Source organism: Dasypus novemcinctus, chromosome 5 (genome assembly GCF_030445035.2).
Source record: "Dasypus novemcinctus isolate mDasNov1 chromosome 5, mDasNov1.1.hap2, whole genome shotgun sequence".
Lineage (NCBI taxonomy): Eukaryota > Metazoa > Chordata > Mammalia > Cingulata > Dasypodidae > Dasypus > Dasypus novemcinctus.
In genome coordinates this window covers 21,697,049-21,714,582 of record NC_080677.1, presented here as the reverse complement: position 1 = coordinate 21,714,582, position 17,534 = coordinate 21,697,049, and the positions used below count along the sequence as shown (strand labels likewise).

General features: G+C 47.0%; 1 protein-coding gene across 7 annotated transcripts in view; it reads right to left on the bottom strand.

The window, feature by feature from the left end:
* ELMO1 (engulfment and cell motility 1) overlaps positions 1–16,082 on the bottom strand; it is a 559,155-nt gene extending 543,073 nt beyond the window's left edge. For 2 of the 7 annotated variants that reach the window (XM_058296770.1, XM_058296774.1), the window contains exon 1: positions 15,095–15,483. The gene's annotated coding sequence lies outside the window, so the exon portion shown is untranslated. Of the gene's footprint in view, positions 1–14,711; positions 15,733–15,871 lie in introns of those variants that run through there. The other 5 variants (XM_058296771.1, XM_058296773.2, XM_058296772.2 and 2 more) reach the window with 5 other exon arrangements.
* Positions 16,083–17,534: the final 1,452 nt, after the last annotated feature.

The following is a 17,534-nucleotide window of genomic DNA, read 5'->3' as shown; positions in this document are numbered from 1 at the left end:
ATAATAAATGGAATGCGGGTAACCACATTTGCAGTCAAGATCTCAAACCCCATCCCCACCCCTCATGTGTGTCATGAATGCCTGGTCACCCACAGGAACTGGGGAGGAAGCAAGCAAGAAACAGATACTCCAGATGCAGCGCAGGGCTGAGCTGGGGATGAAAGGACAAAGAGGGGAGAAGCTTCAAGATTTTAACCCAAAAAAACAGTTCTAATGTTGATGCAATCTAGGTTCTTTGGTGACTAGGAGAGAATTCTAGGGAGACCCACGGGTGGTAAATACTCCTGCAGATGGTACTGATAACGGCCAACATGTTGGATTTCTCCTCTGCAAAGCTCCTTTCATCTAGGCTAGATTTGGGCACAGTGGAATGACAGTCAAGCAGTAACGGATGCCACCAGGGAATTAGGGCATCTCAAGGCAAGGGGCTGTTTGCCTTCCTACATCTGACATCTGGGCTGGCCCAGCTCAGAAGTCCTTCAACCACAGGGACCTCAGGCAGGGCTGGTCTTCAGCAAAACTGGGCACAATGAGAATAATGCCCCAGGCACTGCTGAACAATGGCATGTCCCTGGGGTCCTCACTGGAGGAGGAGGAAGCCGTCTTCAAAGCTCTTCCAAAGGGGCTAAAAAGTGGCCACATATGTGCATATCAGTGCTCCTTTCTACAAACACTCGTTGAGCGTCTCTTATGGGCTCCCCACTGGGAACACCTGCCTTCCAGCCCCCCAGGCTAGTCAGGGAAAAAGAAATGAGTGTGATAAATGCCAGCACAGAGAAGCACTTGATGTGTCTAGGAAAACCAAGGAGGCGACAACTGAGTTGTGTCATGTCAAGGAGGGGAGAGGAGGGCCCAGGCATGCCACTCACAGAAGAAGCCCACCAAGTTGCCTAATGCCTTTCCTGTAATCAATGTTTGAAGTTTGCCCTTCATATTAATTTTAACCTAATTTCACATGAGTAGGAATTCTGAGCTCTAGGGCGCACCAGGGAATAGCCATGAAGCGCTTCACGGTCTACGTCTGAACAAAATTTTAAGAAAGAGGGAGTTAAAGGATATGCCTCTGCAAAACTAATTCTCCTGGTATCCTGCATGCCTCAGAAAACAATTCTCTGTAGTGGTAATCAAGGACTCAGGCTCCCCTGTAGAATGGGCTGAGTCTCCTGCTCCAAGGGCAAAAGGAGGCAAATTCTCCAAGGAAACGCTCATCTCCCGTCCTCAGCAGGCTTGGCTTATCCATTACCTTCCTCCCTCATGACCCCATCCGGGTTTATACAAAAAGGTTCTACTTAAACGGTGGCAACACGAAAGGTAAAATATCAGAGACAGAGAGGGAGTGAGCTGCAGATCTGAGAAAACCAGCTGCATATGAAAAGATTAGGAAACAACTTAGAAAAAAACCTCACAGGATTTAGAATCCGTTTCAGAGGGCACTGCCAGAAAACCCCTCCAGGATTGGGAGAGCAGGCCCAGGTGAAAGCCCGGGCAGGCAGTAAGGAGGTCCTGCCTTTTTCGGGATGCCTGGGAAGGTCTGACTCTGACATCGATCATTCTCTTTTCACTCCTCACCCATCTCAAGGCCGGCGTTTCTCAGTGTGGATGGAGCTCAGGACCACTGGTACCAGAATCACCGGAGGGAGTACAGAGGCAGGTTCCTAGTTCCCTAGTGTTTCTTAGGCATTTGAAGTCTGAGAACCACAGAACTAGGTACTTTATCATTCTTCAGTGGTTGCGATACCCACGTTAAGTCACTCACTTAGATGGCCGCTTAAAATCTGAGAGAGGCACTAGTGGCTAAAGGGATTCTTTCAGAAATTGTCAGATCCTGAAAGTAGGGATAGTGTAGCCACATCGTGGTCAATTTTGAATGATATAACATTTACCCATTGAGGCCGGAGGATCTTTCCAAAGCATAAATCTGATCACGCCACTTCCTTGGGTAAAACATTTGGCTGCCTTCCCATTGCCCTTCGGATAAAAGCCCAGATTGTAGATCTGGCTCATTCCTCCTCCCCAAGCCCCCTTCCCCACCCCACCCCAAGCATTTCACCATCCCCACTGCCACCTCCACATATGCCAACTCATCCCACTCTTTCCCAGTCAAATTCTTCGCCCTCTCCCAGGCCTTCCCGACTCCGTCTATCTCCCTGCTTCGCAGGCCCTCCCGCCATCGGCATCTTTCCCCTACTGCCCGTAGCACAGTTTAAATGGTGTATTTATTTGGGTGATCCTCTGATTAACGAATGCATCCTCCTCTAGGGTATGAACAGCCCTGGGAAATCAGTAACAGGCCCATTTTCTTTTTTCTAAGAAGGGGGCTCACTATTGTTTATATATTTCCATATTTACACAGCAGATGCTCAATAACCATTTGTAGAATGAATGAACAAATGAATTAGAGAGTATTTCAGAATCAAACCCTGGGGACAAATTCAGATCCCCAGCAGCAGTCAAGAATTTAAAATGTACTCTGATCCTCTCCTAAAGTAAAGGTTCTAATGTCTACCTGGCACCCCGAGAACTGACGTCCTCCAGTTTCTCCCCTCCTCTGCCTAAGACACTAGATGTCATCTTTTGCACTTATCTTGTCAACTGGATGAGCCTGACTTCATTATACAATTTCTGGATTTTGAAAGATAAGTTAAATCCAACATTAAAACTTCTCTTATGCCACTTCCCCGGGCCTTGTACTGATCTGGTTACAAAAAAATTACTCTAAAATCTGTTCATTGTCCGAAAAATAAGTTCAAGTAAAAGGAGCCTGGGGATTTTCACAATGACTTCTCATATTTTTGTACACCTTCTTATGTCTTATTTTCAGCTCCAGGCACCAATTCCTAGACAGTTTTCATCGCACACTTTCATATGGTAGAATTGTTCACAGCATATCTGAAAAGATTCAAAATGGTCCTAAACAAGTCGGCAATAATTATAACACAATCTCTACTACCGTGGAACAATGCCTTACTGGGTAACATAAAAGAACCCTCCATTACTGTACGCGTCTCTCCTCTGTCGTTGCCAGCCATCTGCCATGGCTCGGGAAACAGTCTGCTGCCCTGAGTGTATTCTTTTACATGCTCCTATGCTAAAGCTTTCAAAGCAAGTTGCTCCCCACTCTTCACCAAGTAGCATGGCCCTCTCAACACAATGCTCCAATAATAGCAGATTCAACTGAGGCAGAATGAATTTGACAAACTGATGGAAACTTGGCAGCGGGAGAGCACAGCATAATGGTGAGCTGCCCAACAGTGGTTTTGAATTTGCTTGACGTTGGGCAGCCAGCCTCTCTGACACCAGTAAAATGGCATCCCTAAAATGGTGCCTTGGTTTGCCTTACGTACTATGACAATTACCACACAATGAATGAGCTGGCCTAAGCAACAGCTATTTATTGGCTCACAGTTTTGAGGCTAGAAGTCCAAAATCAAGATCTTGATTGGCAAGACTTGCTTTCTCCTGGTATCTATAGCACTCTAGAGCTGGTTGTTGGCAATCTTTGGGGTTCCTTGGCTTGTATCTCAACTTCCATCACATGGTGACATCTCCTTTTTTCTGCCCTGTGACTTCCAGGCTCTCTTTATAAGGTTTCCAGTAATATGGATTAAATTCCACCCTGATGCTGTTGGCCATATCTTATAAAAAAAATAACATCCTCAAAAGGTCCCATTTATAATGGGTTCACAGGGACACAGACTAAGATAAAGAACATGTATTTCTTAGGGCACATAATTCAACCTACCACAAATGAGTGTAAGTTGAGTTCATAGATTTGAAATCATTTTTTAAACTGCTATATATTTACTATGAATATAATTCTCTGGTGATATATTGTAAACCTGTATTTCACTACGTAACTCTTTTTATGGGCCTTTAAAAGCATATTTAACATGGGATCCTATTTAAAGTCACACATCAATCCTGATACAAGGAAAGAGGTTGCACAACTGATACTCCAGCAGATGAACAACCCATACCTATCATCTTAGCTGAGAGAAAGTGACTAGGAATTCCATTTTACACTGAAGATAATCTGTGATTTGTCAGGTACCAATCAAGCTCTGCACATGGCGATTAGATAAATGACTTTTCATGACCAAAATTATGGGAGCAGGGAGGCTAAACTACTTCCAAAGCACAAGTTTGGAGAAGTCATTCCCATTTGGCACATTTCTCTCTCACATCACACTCTTAGTGTCTAAAATGAGCTTTGTTTTTCTTTCAACACACTCCTTAAAAGCCACCACTAAGGGACTATTTAATGGGTACCGGAACTACTGCTTAATGAGCTGGCGAGCCTGTGAGCTAGTTGTTTCCTTCCTGAAAGAGTATCAAGTAGAAAAGGCACCCAAACAAACTGGCAGCGGCCAGAAAGGAGAACTGGAAATGAATGGTTTCTACTGGTGGCCATAAAACAAAATGCCCAAACTGGGGCACTTCTGGAAGTGAAAGTTGGTGCAATTAATGATGCTAGGACCACAGGCCCACACTGGGTTTGTGCACTCAGGTGTGGACAGTTATCTTACTTTTACTCTCCCATTTTTATCTCCAGAGTAGTTTCTAATCTGGTTGATATCAAGGAAGAAAAATTAACACTTTACTACCACCCACCTGTCAATGAATAGCCCAGTACTCCTGTACTAACTGAAAGGTTCCAAATTATTCAAATTACATATATGATGGAAACCACTGAACCTCCCTGCCATGCTACATTAGTATTTGAAGTCCAGTTCAGCTGAAATAAATTTCTTCCAATTGTCCCTTTGGTAACTGGGTTTGTTCGTTTATTTTCAGGGCTCCTTTACACACAGGAAAACTGCAAACAGCTCTCAAAGGCTGGAGTCAAGGAAAGGAAAAGAGCCCCAATTAGTAACCTCCATTTTCTCTCCCCAAAGTAAAATAGTAACTAAGTGAAATAGTAAAATCCAAAGTTAGGTCCAATTGAATAGGAGATAGAGATCTATTTACAAAAGCTCTTTATCAGAGAACCCCAAACACCTAGCACCATACTGTGTAAACTTCATTATGTCAGCTCTTTTCATGCACAAGCCATCATAAATCACCCTGAACTGTGTATTTCAGCAGTTCATTTCTCCTGTATCCTTGAAGAAACAATGTACAGAGTAAACTACCAATCAAGATTTAGGGAAAATTACCTAGGTCACTTAAAAGAAAATGAAATCATAAATCCATGTCCTTAAATGATTTTGGCATGATACCTGAAGACAAAACTGAACAGGCACTATTGAATCAGTGTAATAATAACATCTATAATCATAAACCCATCCCAATGTTGACAGAATATCAAATTTTATAATCATGATTCCATTTAATCCTCTCAGCAACTCCAAGGGATAGATACTCACCTCTATCATTCAAATGGAGATTTTGAAAGATGTGAAAAGTGAAACTGAGAAAAATTACGTAAGCTACCCCAAGTCAACCCAGCTGACGGAGTCAAAAAGAGACTCGAACCCTCAATCAACACGTATCTATTTCTTTAGCTATAAACTTCTGTCCTCTTACTTCCCAAATCCAATCATTCAACAAGGTCTTTTATTTATTTATTCCCTCACTATCTGTACATAAGCATCTCTCAGTCCACCCCTTCCTCCTTTATCACCCCTCTGGCTCTCCCTTGCCTCCCAGCCCCTGCAAGCCGTCTCCATAAAGGAAGGGGGACGGCCCATTACTCACACAGGAAGGTAGGGAGCTGGGTGATCAGTCTTCAAGTTGCATTTACACAGCAAGCCCACTGCTTCTTATTTATACCCTTTACCAAGATCGTGTGATTATTTGGGAAGGCCCAGAAGGGGAGGAGCTTACAGCTCCCACCTCTCCTTGGCATCTCCCTCCTGGTGTACCCCGTCTACTCAATCCTCCCTGTTGCCTCAGGAGTTAGAAGTCTTACAGAAATGAGACTGAGTTTTGTCCTGGGCTAAAATCCTTCCTTGGCTTTCCCTTTGGCTATAGTCTAAATGCCCGGCTTCCAGCGAGTGACCCAAGGCCCCTCCCTGACTTTCCTCCCACCACCTCAGTGACCTATTCCTTGAACACATCGTGTTCTTCCTTTAATACTCAGCTTTCCAGATCTATCGCTGAAGTCTCTGCATTTGTGCACTCCTTTCTCTGTGCTCTACAAATACACAAACCCTACCTTTAGCCTATTCAGTTATGACTATCTTGAAATGAGTCTGTCTGACACCCTCCCTGCCTCATCGGGAGTGGGTCTTACTATGTCCAGCCAATGCCCTGACAACAGGACAACAAATGCAATCAAAAGCGGCTTTTGACTGACTGAATGAATGAATGAATGAAGCCTTACGATGGGTACTCTCAGCCTCGGCAACATTTCGATTTGAAAATATAGGCATTTTAAGTGTAAGCTCCACATTTTTAATAAAATATATAATTAATAAATAAAGCTTTAGTGCCCTTCTCGCATATAAATCCAGGTAAATGTTTCCCCAAAACACTCAACTGAAGAATGGGGAGTAATTGCAAAAATAGTTCTAATGAGTCAAAGTCATTTCCTAGCAGTGGAGTAAGTCTAGAGAGGATGGAAACATTCGTTCCTTGATAAAAGTTTTGATTTAATGGGATTTGTGCTGACTTGCTATAAAAGTGACAAGCACTGGAGAAAAGAGGATTTAGCAGCTGATATAATAGTCTCTTTGCTTCTAAAGACCTATCATTATGAGGGCTGCATGGATGAGTCTCTCTCTTTCTCTCTCTCTTCCCCTCTCCCTCTCTCTCTCACTCACACACCCAAACACATACTTATTACTATATGAAAGAATCAGTCCCAGTCCCCCAAACCAAAATTCTTGAGTAGTTGGTCACTTCCCACAAAGTAGCCCACAACTGGAATAACTGGGGCAGAGGGCTCACTCTAAAAGTGCTGTACAGATGGAAGGGGGTGTGGAGGCTGAGCATAGGAGCCACGTAAAGTGCCCAAATTTATTAAGCATTATTGGAATTCACTCTCTTCAGCCCACAACACACCGTCTGACCCATGCCCCCCCCCACTCACTCTACCACCCAAGCCACATGCCTCCTGAAGGCTGAGGGAAAAGCCAGCTGTGGCGATGCATTTTGGGTTAAAGAGCCCCAAAACAGGGGAAAAAATTATTGTGAAAAGCCTTACACTTCAAAATTAAGGGTAACTATGTAGCAGCCTGGAAAATGTAGCTCATCCAGTCCTGCTTACCCAGCCACAACACAAAACAAACACTGGTGCTCTAAATACCATTTCAAACTTAAAAAAAAAAAAAGGCACAAAGGGCGGAAGGAAGGGCGGAGGGTTGCTACAGGGCTGGTGACTTATAAGGAGGCTGCTGGCTTGGGGAGACGCAGCTAGGGTACAACCTGGCAATATTTCTACATTGTCTAAGCCACTAGATGCTGCTCTGTACTGCTGCAGAAGCCCAACAGAGAAGGTAAATAAAAGGTTGACAGATAATTACATAAGAAAATTAATGGAGCAAGATCGGGGCAGAAATCTAATGGACAACGTGCACCTGGACTTTACATGTAAGCAGTGCCTTTCGGCTTCTCCCCTGACTTGCTGCATGTACTGGTCACACTAATGGAATATCAATATCCATTACTATCCAGCTAGCCATGGTAGATTTGAAAACCCAAGAGCCATTCTACCCAGCTAACTCCTTCCCCCGCAGACGTCTTTCATCTTGTGGCGCAAGCTGCTGAAGGAGCCCAGTGAAGTCTTATTACCCACCTTCCTCATTTCATTTATCTCATTCCTATTATGTAAAGCTTACAATTAATGCAGTAACCAGTGCTCAGAATGCAAAATCCATGTTAGGAAACCCAGACATAAACGCACTAGTTACCGTTTTCTTCAGCCCTGGGGTAGCAGGAAGAAACACACGTGACAGTCAAACTTGAAACCAATTTGGGTTAGGAAAACAATGTCAATACAGGAAGGGAAGAAGCTACAAAAGAAACTTGGAGAACAAAAGGAAATAAAGGAACAAAAAGGGTGAGACCACCCATCTGTGAATTCACCACCTTCTGAACCTTAGTGTCTAAGGAATAAACAGACAATGGGCATTTCCAGAACACTTCCAACGGCTGTCAGAAGTCTAGCCTGTCTGATCACACACTATTGTTCTTAACTTATCCAAGGAAATGAAGCAGTGGTTCTCAGTTGGGGGATGGGGGGCTTTGCCCCTGAGGGCACAACTGGCAATGTCTGGAAACATTTTTGTTGTCACAACTGGGTGATACAACTGGCATCTAGTGGGTACAGGCCAGGGATAATGGCAAACATCTTACAGTGCCCCCTCCACAACAAAGAATTATCTGGCCCAAAATGTCAATAGCCCTGAGTTTGAGGTTACCTAAAAGAGAGGGCCAACACAAAATGGACAAATGCCTGCAAGAAGGAACAGAACAGCATAAGTAGACTCCATACCACCCAAAGGCGAGACCATCCTGCTGAGAGGACTCCATCTCTGGTTGCCCTACCTGGGCTTCATCTGTGGGTCAAGAAAAGTTGTGACTAGCTGAAAAATACTTTGTTTTAAATGTATTTTCCTCCAGTTGGTTCCATCTTTCGCTTTTACCATGACTCATCCACGAGGAACAAAGTGTTGGCTAAAGAAAACATATCTATTCTCCTTGGCAGATAGTCTCCCTTTTATTAATAAATTGCATTCTGGTTTATGTCCTTCAATATCCTGAGCTTGGCTGATGGACATACTGTCCCCGAGAGAAGGGGCGGCCAACTGGCTCTCAAGGCTAAAAAGGTCAGCTTTGGAATGAGATAGCCAAAAGGGAGCACTGACTGTGAAAAACTCTGCCTCAGTGGTCGTGGGCACATCCTCAGATACCATGGCAACCCTGTGACATCTACCTGAAACAAAGGCAACTCCAGCACATACCAGAGTAAAGAGCCTCCACAGACACTGCTGCAAAATCACTCTACATGGTGTCCTGAGCCTGGGAGGCTGGCAAGCGCAGGAGCACCAACAAGAGAAGGAATTAACCAAAACAGGCCTCAGGATGCAGGGGAAAGAAGCAGCAGTGAACAGAGTCAGAAAGCCCGAGTTTAAGGCTCAGATCTACCTTCCGGCTACCCCTGTGGCACTTCATCTCTCCAAGCCACATCTATAAAATGGAATAACAACACTACGTGGACTAGTATGATGGTTCCCCATCATCTCCAAAACAGCATTCAGGGAGGAAGGGTGTCAGCGTGTGGAGGAAAATACCAAGTTCATCCTGTGGCTCTAAGCCTGCTCAGGCAAAGCTTAATAAGGGCTATAGTGACCAAATCCCCTCAAACCATGGCTTCTTTTTTTTTTTTTAAGATTTATTTATTTATTTCTCTCCCCTTCCTCCCCCTCCCCCCGCCAGTTGTCTGTTCTCTGTGTCTATTTTGCTGCCTGTTCTTCTTTGTCCGCTTCTGTTGTTGTCAGCAGCATGGGAATCTGTGTCTCTTTTTGTTGCGTCATCTTGTTATGTCAGCTCTCCATGTGTGCGGCGCCATTCCTGGGCAGGCTGCACTTTCTTTCGCGCTGGGCGGCTCTCCTTACGGGACGCACTCCTTGCGCGTGTACGCAGGGGACACCCCAGCGTGGCACAGCACTCCTTGCGCGTATCAGCCCTGCGCATAGGCCAGCTCCACACGGGTTAAGGAGGCCCGGGGCTTGAACCGCGGACCTCCCATGTGATAGGCGAACGCCCTATCCACTGGGCCAAGTCCGCTTCCCGAACCATTGCTTCTTATCCAGCAAACAGAACCCATCTAACACAGAGCAGCCTTGTACGCAGCAAGGAAGTAACACCTTTTCCAATGTTTTCTGATGAGGAAAGTTTTGTTTCCCTAACTGTAAGTGCTAAAATAGCCAAAACTGTAGCCTCAATTCCTAAAATTGAGCTTCCAATAATAACTGTGCTCAGATTCTTGAAGTCAGTACTTGTGGGGACCTGGAACATGGACTGAGAATCATCATCGCTTTCTATTTATACATGTGACTAATTTCTCCACTCAGCACTATACCAGGTTGCTGCTGTGGTTAATTCTGTTGGATAAGCCAGCATTCCTTCTCCCACACGTATTCCTATGATACTTAGCTGTTCACCCCACCTTAGGCCAGTGACAAAACTCTGCCCAAAGCGCACCTGCAATGATCTTGTCAATGGTTAGAAAACATCCTGAAAAGCCGCAAGCAGTTGATTTAATCAGGGATCATGATTGTGTTTTGCAGGGTTCAGTTCTGGCGATTAGCAATAAGTTCCAAGTGTTACCATGCAGACAATCAGAATTATCCAGGTAACTGAACAATGCAGCTGGTATGTGCATGCTGCACAAGGGTCATTTTGCTATACTGAACACGCTGTGCTAGGCCTATGAAGGCTTTCACGGGCCACCGGCATTTCAGAGGAGCCACGCTCTGCCCTGTGGTGGCTGCCCTTCCTAATTCCCATACTGTGGCAGTGCCGAAGTCCTCAGCCTTTGTCTTTCTGCTTTGGATACGCAGTCCCAAACCCAGGTCAGCTAAAATGCGAATGGAATCACGGCCCCACAGCAGCGCTGCTGCCACCAAAAGGGATTACTACTGTCTTTGCAAAACTCTGAAAGTAATTAAAATCATGCATGCAGGGAATACTGGTCATAATACATGAAAGGAAAAGTGGAGCAGAGCAAATTTCCAAAGACCTCAAAACCTCTAAACTGGAACTTGACGAGGGAAGTGTCTATGCAGTGGATTTTATTCTAAGCAAGGTTAAAGGGTGAATGAAGTGGAACACATGCCACTGGGAATTCCAGCTCTTCCAATATGGCAATGTCAGGGTCTAGCTCTCCATGGAGTTCTACGAACAGTGTGTTTAAAAGGTAAGTCAATGGCTGACACTTTTACTGCATCTGATTCAACATTTGGAAATAGCATCTCCTACAGGACTTTACACCAAAAGCATTTTATACAGGGGGCATGACTAAGTATTTCTTATAGTATAGCTGCATGAACCATTTTCATCAGAAGCCCTGATGAGTTGGTTAGTTACAAATGTAGATTCCTGGGGTCCCAGAACTATTATTAAAATGAACATTAAAAAAAATCTTGGTCCACATTGAACAATACATTTTACATTAAGATTTGGCACATGTTTTGCGAAACACTATTTCCCATTGTACTCTCTTCTAGTTCAGGTTTTAAACTGCTGGTTGGGGGAGCAGATGTAGCTCGGTGGTTGAGCGCTTGCTTCCCATGCACCAGGTCCTGGGTTCAAGCCCCGGAACCTCCTTTTAAAAAAAAAAAAAGGCTGGTCTGGACCTACTAAATTGAAACCACAATCCACTCCTGGGTTACAATCCTAAACTTGAAAGACACTAGTCTAGTTCACTTCAAGGAAGCAGAAGTGGAGTTGCAACAGTAACAAGAAACACTCCAGGCTTTGTAATACAGATAGGGTTTAGTAATTTCCCACCTTTTCCAAATTCAGCAGAATGTCCTATAAACCAATCTACCTACTTAGATGGTACCAGGCATTCAAAAGCACTTGCAGGCCTTTGGTGACGAGCCTTCACGATTTCCCCTGCCTTAGATCTGAACAGGAGATGTTCCTCCATAGCAATGACCCTCTCAAAACCTTCAGGGTCAGGCAAAATAATGAAGTAAGCCAAGTCTGTGCTCAGCGAAGACGCCTGCCATGCCCCCAGCCACATCCTCAGCAAGGGCTTCAAAGTCCCCCTTCTCTTCTCCCCCTACTCACATGAAACACCCTAAGGGGAGGGGGAGATTATTTTTAAAACACTCAGCTATTGTCTAATCGTCCATACTGTAGTTTAATACATGCTTATGACTTCGGAGCACTTACAGAAGCCCCACGTCTGTTTTCTCCGCTCCCTCCATTTCCCTTCAAGACATTTCTCAGCCCCCACCCCCACACCTGCTACCCAGCTTCTCTTTCTGCCTTCCTCTCCTTGGCTCCCTTCCTTCCCTCCTCTTCTCTGCCTTCACTTCCATCTTCTGGAAGAGGGGAATGGGACGGTGGATGTATCTATCTTCGCTCTGCTCCCTGCAATGCTCCTTTGCCTAGGGGCTTATTTCTTTGGCGAAGGCAGCGCACACTTTGAAAAGACTTTCTCCAAGGAGAGTGATGAAACACCAGATGAGAAACGCCCATGCGTTATTAATAAAGCGGGCATGTTGTCCAGGGGATCACCTTTCTGTCCCTTTCAGCAGTCTGAAATTCTAGGAGAAGTCTACTCAGGGCAGAAAGGGGTTTGACAAAAGAGTGGCTGCGGATGGACGTGAGGACAGGGGAGAAAAGGCAAAAGCCTGAGTTCCCTACCTGCCACTGAGGCTAGAATATTTTCCTGGTCTATTTCCCTGGTGGGCCTCTCCCCAGTAGAGGCATCTCTCCCTGAGTCAGACAACAAATATTTACTGAGCACCCACTATGTGCCGAGGAATAATGCTAGGATTTGGGGTTGTAAACAAGATAAGGTCCCTGCCTCCGTGGAGTTCCCATTATTGGTGGGGAGACAGACAACAATCAAAGAAATAAATGAGTTTTCAATGACAGTGGGTAATACAGGCTAGGGGGAAAAAATTAAGTAAGGGGACCAGTGAGTGCTTAGTTGCTACTTTACATGGGGCAATCAAGGAAGGGACCCTGAGAAACTGACATCTGAACAAAGACCAGAAGGAAGCAAGGAAGTGAGCCATCTGGACTTGAGGAGAAAAGCTCCTCAAGCACAAGCAGTAGCAGTAGAACTGGGTTAAACAGAGGGTGGCGGAGGTAGAGTGGTCACAGTTGACAGGAGGGAGGGATGAGATGGGCCTGGGGGTGGCGGTGGGGTATCATTAGGGCCACCCATCCAGTGGCCCAGTGACTGCTCCCGGTTCCGCACTCCCTCAGGCTCAGATCTGGGCCTGCCTCCCAGCCTGCTGCCCAGCTCTTGAGAACTATGGAGCTTCTGGTTCCCCACTTCCCTTCTACCCTGAAGCAACTCTCACTGCAGGTTTCCAGCTCCGTAGGCCATCATCTCGAAAGTTCCCAAGGAGACCACCAGTTCATCTGATAAATAAATAAATAAAAATAGAAAAACCTGAGTAATAAAAGGAGTTAGAAAGATGGCAACATGCACATTTAACCACAACTTTCAAGAGACAGGGAAATGTACCAGGGTAAAGAGCAGAGGTTCAAAAGGTCTATGGAAGGGGGAAAAAAAAAAAAGCGAAAAGATTTGTGCCAGCAGGTTATCTGGCCTCCTAAGTTCTCTGGGCCTCAGTCCTCTCAGCTGTAAATCACAGGACAATAATTCTTGAAACAACCTTGGGAAGTAGATAGGGAGGTGAGATCATATGAAAAACAATGATCATAGGAGGCGCTTAATAGATGCTGCCAGGCTTTGCAAAGCTACGAGTGAGGGGAGTGGCATCCGATCCCTCTAGTTCCCAAAGTTGCAGGCAAAGATTAAGCATATAAATACAGGCCATTGATTCCTTTTATTTTACAGAAGACGGTTAAAGAAAGCAAAAACGAAACCTTAGATATTCTTTCACAGCCCCCCACACCCCCAAGTCATTGGCAGCGTCCAATTGGGAACCTGGCCCTTGGGTCCCGAGGCACAAACCCCTGTCTTAGTTCTCTGAAATGTTCACCAGAACGAATTCAGTCCGCATCCTGCATGGCCAGCGGTGCTGGGAGGCCCAGGAGCTGTCCAGAGCCCCGAGAGCCGGGTCACTACCGGGGGCCAAGCCCCGCGGCTATAGACCCTGCCAAGTCGGGCCGCCAACAACCTCTGCCCCAACTGCCAACTTCAAAAGGCCCCCAGGCAGGAGAGGGTCATTCCTCCGCAGTCGCTGGCTCCAGGCACCGCCCCTCGCCCCCCGCGGTCTCGGTCTCTGTCCCTGTCTTTCTCTTTCTCTCTCTCTCACACACACACGCGCACACACACACACACAAGCTCGCCGCCGTCGCGCGCGCTCGCGGCACAACACGGACTTCCCAAGCACCAGCACAAGCGCGCAGTCCTGGGCCGCCTCACTTCTGTATTTCCTCTTCCTCAAAGCTACGCCGGCAATCGCGGCCGCCCCCGTCCACGCAGATCTCAGGGCTCCCACTCGGATCTCAGGGCCCCCAGCGCTCCTCTGCCCTCCTCTCCCAAGGAGCGCCCGGTGCGCCCCCTCTCCAGTGCCGGGATTTCCCACCAGAGACCCGGCCGCCTTTCCCGGTCCCCGCGGGGACCTCGGCGTGTCCCCGGGAGGCGGGTATTTATTAGCAATCGCGCCGGAGTCCACAACTGCCCGAACAGGTCATTGCCTCTCCTCGGCCCTCTATCCCTTTCTAGCTCATCACAGACCCCTCCCAGGAGCGCGCTCGCCAGGGGATTCCCTCCCATCTGCCGGAGAAAACCTCCAAGTCCGAGCTGCCAGCAGTCTCCAACGCAGCCTCTTGGCTTCCCGGGTCCCCCTCGCCCAAATTTTGATTGCAAGCCCCCAAGCCCGCACTCTCCCCGGCTCCTACACCTCAGCGCCAGCCACACAGCCCTCCGGTGCCCCCTCCAGCCAGCCCTGCCCGAAACGTCTCCGCGCGCTCCCGGGCCCAGCACTCCATCCCAGGGGCGCCCCACCTCGGGAGCCCCCTCCTTCCTCTCCCCTTCCCACTCCAGCCGCCCCCTCTGCCCAGACTTCCCCGACCACCCCGAGCCTCGGAGCGCCGGCAGCTCTCACCCCCGCGGAGCGCGGCGGCCACCCCCGCACGAGCAGCGGCGCCCCCAGGAAGGAAACAAAAGTGTCACCGCGGCGCCAAGAGTCCCCCGGAGCAAGTCGCCTCCTCCCGGTCCCAGCCCTAACCCCAGCCCCCTCCCCGGCCGCACTGAGGTCAGCGAGTCCCGGCGCGGCGTCAGCCCAGGAAACTTTACGAACCTGCCCCGGGTCGCAGCAGAGCGGCGGCGGGGGCTCCCGGCGAGCAGAGCCCGGGCGACCCGTGACCACTGAAGGGGGGCGGAGGGCTCGGTCGCCCCGCTCCGGCCGCGGTGGTGTGGGCGCTTCTGCCTCTATCCCGTGCCCATCCTCGCCCGCTCTCACTCGCTGGCTGGAGCACACGCACTTACACTCCGGGTCGGCCGGCTACTGCGCCGCCGGCTGCCGCTGCTCTCACTTCCTCTTCCTTCCTCCTGCTGGCCAGAGACACATTTTACATCTGCAAGGCATGCCGAGATCTGCCGCGAACTCTGCTCCCGTGCGACGCTGCGGAGTGGCCGCCGCCGCCGCCACCGGCACCTGCGCCCGGACGCGCGTAGTTGGCGCGTCGCCGGCCGCCCGCGCCCTCGTACCTGCCCACTGCACTTTTCTTTGAGGGGGTGCCCGCGACTTTTTTAAGTCCCCCTACTTAGAAACAGGAAAATGTCAAACACCGTGCACGCCTCAGATTTGCTATAAATAATATGTGTGCAGAGCATGACTTCTCGGATGAGCTCACACACTGCGTTTTGCAGGCACTAATTAACTCCGTCACCCTCATAGCACCACCTCCGGGAGGACGAGAGCGCGTGGCATCTTTTTATATGTTTTCATTTTTGGCAACGGGCTCGGGGTTTTGCGGGGAAACTTCGGTGGGGACATTTAAAAGATACTTTAAAGGGGGCTGGCTGCCGCGTCTGATGGGACGCCATGCCGCTCTCCTTGGACGGCGTGGCAAAAATGGTAACAATGAGAGTTCCTCCACTCCCCAGGCACCCATGCATTTAGCGACCCTGCAATTGAAACTACACGGTGTCTTTATAATCAATTAAGCCCGCGAGTCTCTAATTTGCATAACTTTGCATAAAAGCAAGACATCTACCCCCGATTTGATATTTAAAATAAATTATTTAATTCATGCAACCTACTTGAGTCATGTTCAGAGCAGAAATCAAACACGTTAACTCCCAGCTTAGCTGGCAGGAACGAAATGACAGTTGTTGGAAGGTTGAGGGAGAAACACCTATCCTCCCCGAATGCTCGATGTTTGGCTCCACCGGGAAAGGCAAAGACAGTTGCTATGCTTTGCTTTTTAAGGGGCTGAGTAGACAAGCTGGGGGCCAGGAGGCATCGGCATCTAAGGTGGGTAAAGGTAATAGCTCCCCTTTAAGAAGCAAACCCCACCCCCCAGGACCTTTAAATGTTAACCCTGTCCTAGTTGTCTGATAGAACCATGAGCCACATATGACTGCTGAGCACTTAACACTGTGATTAGTCCTGAGATGCTCTGAGAGACCACACAGGGTCTGGTATGAAAAAGGAATCTAAAATATCTCATTAATTTTTATATTGGTTACAGGCCTAGATAATATTTCAAAGGTATTGTGCTCATTGTGTTAACAGTAATGTATATGTATATGTACACACATATGTATATAATTAAATTAATTTCACTAGTTTTCTTTTTCAATTCATTAATGTGGCCACTAGAAAATTTAGGATTACACAAATGACTTTCATTTAGCAGATCACATTATATTTCCTGAACAGTCCTGAATTATTCCCTTGTTAGATGTGTAAATCCTGGAAGGCAGTGTTGGTAGCAAGAACTACCTAGGTCCTGATCATTAAAAGCCAATAACTTAAAGAAGTAACTTCTCTATTTCCTCATCTGTAAAATGAGAATGATAAGATAGTAACAGTCAACAAGGCATCTTAAATGAGGAAACTGAAAAAGCGGTCAGCAAATGGAGGCTTTCTTAATGATGCTTTCAGTAATAAGTATGAATTTGATTCATGCCTTTCAAGTTAAGGCATATGAAGACTTTAACTTAGTGCAGCCATCACGAATGCTCAGTAAATGTTAGCTGTCACAATTGTCCCATAAGTTGATAGGGAACTCTTTGTCCCTCCTTGTATAGCAATTAAACTGAACTCTCCTTCACCTTAAACTTTGGTCCCAGGGAGTGAACCTGAGGTAAGTCCCATCCTTCCTCCAAGAGATAACTTTTCAGATCTTTGAAGACAGCTTCTCATTCTACCTAAACATTCCTTTCCGAGGATTGAATAATCACAGCCGTTCCAACCCCTCTTCATATGATAGGGGTTCAGATCACTCTCATCCTCTTGAAGGATGCCTCTCTCTGCCCTTTAAAAAAAAAATTAGCTGTCATGGAGATTAATTAGCTAATTAACCACTAACAAACACAATTAATACAACCTGAGGTCCTGTCAGTTTTGTTGTTGTTTTCCAAATACATCTCACTGTTGATCCAAGTACAAGAGGAAGATTGGAAATTCTTTCTTATATTTTACATTAGGCCTTGTCAATTCTTCCGGAGTTGACCTTTGAGACCACAGCCCATGGTGCAGCTTTTTGAAGTCTCTGGATTTCATTCATGCATACAGCATCTCCAGGCATATGCAGACTAAGTCCAAACACAAACGTCCCAGAGGGCACCCCAGTACAGGGCTCCTTCCACCAGAATGGGGACCAGCATTCTTTGGGTAAACGGGATCATCAGTTATGATAGCCTTCTTTAACTATAGCCTGGCCTCATTTATCCATTATATTCACATCTTAAAGGTGTT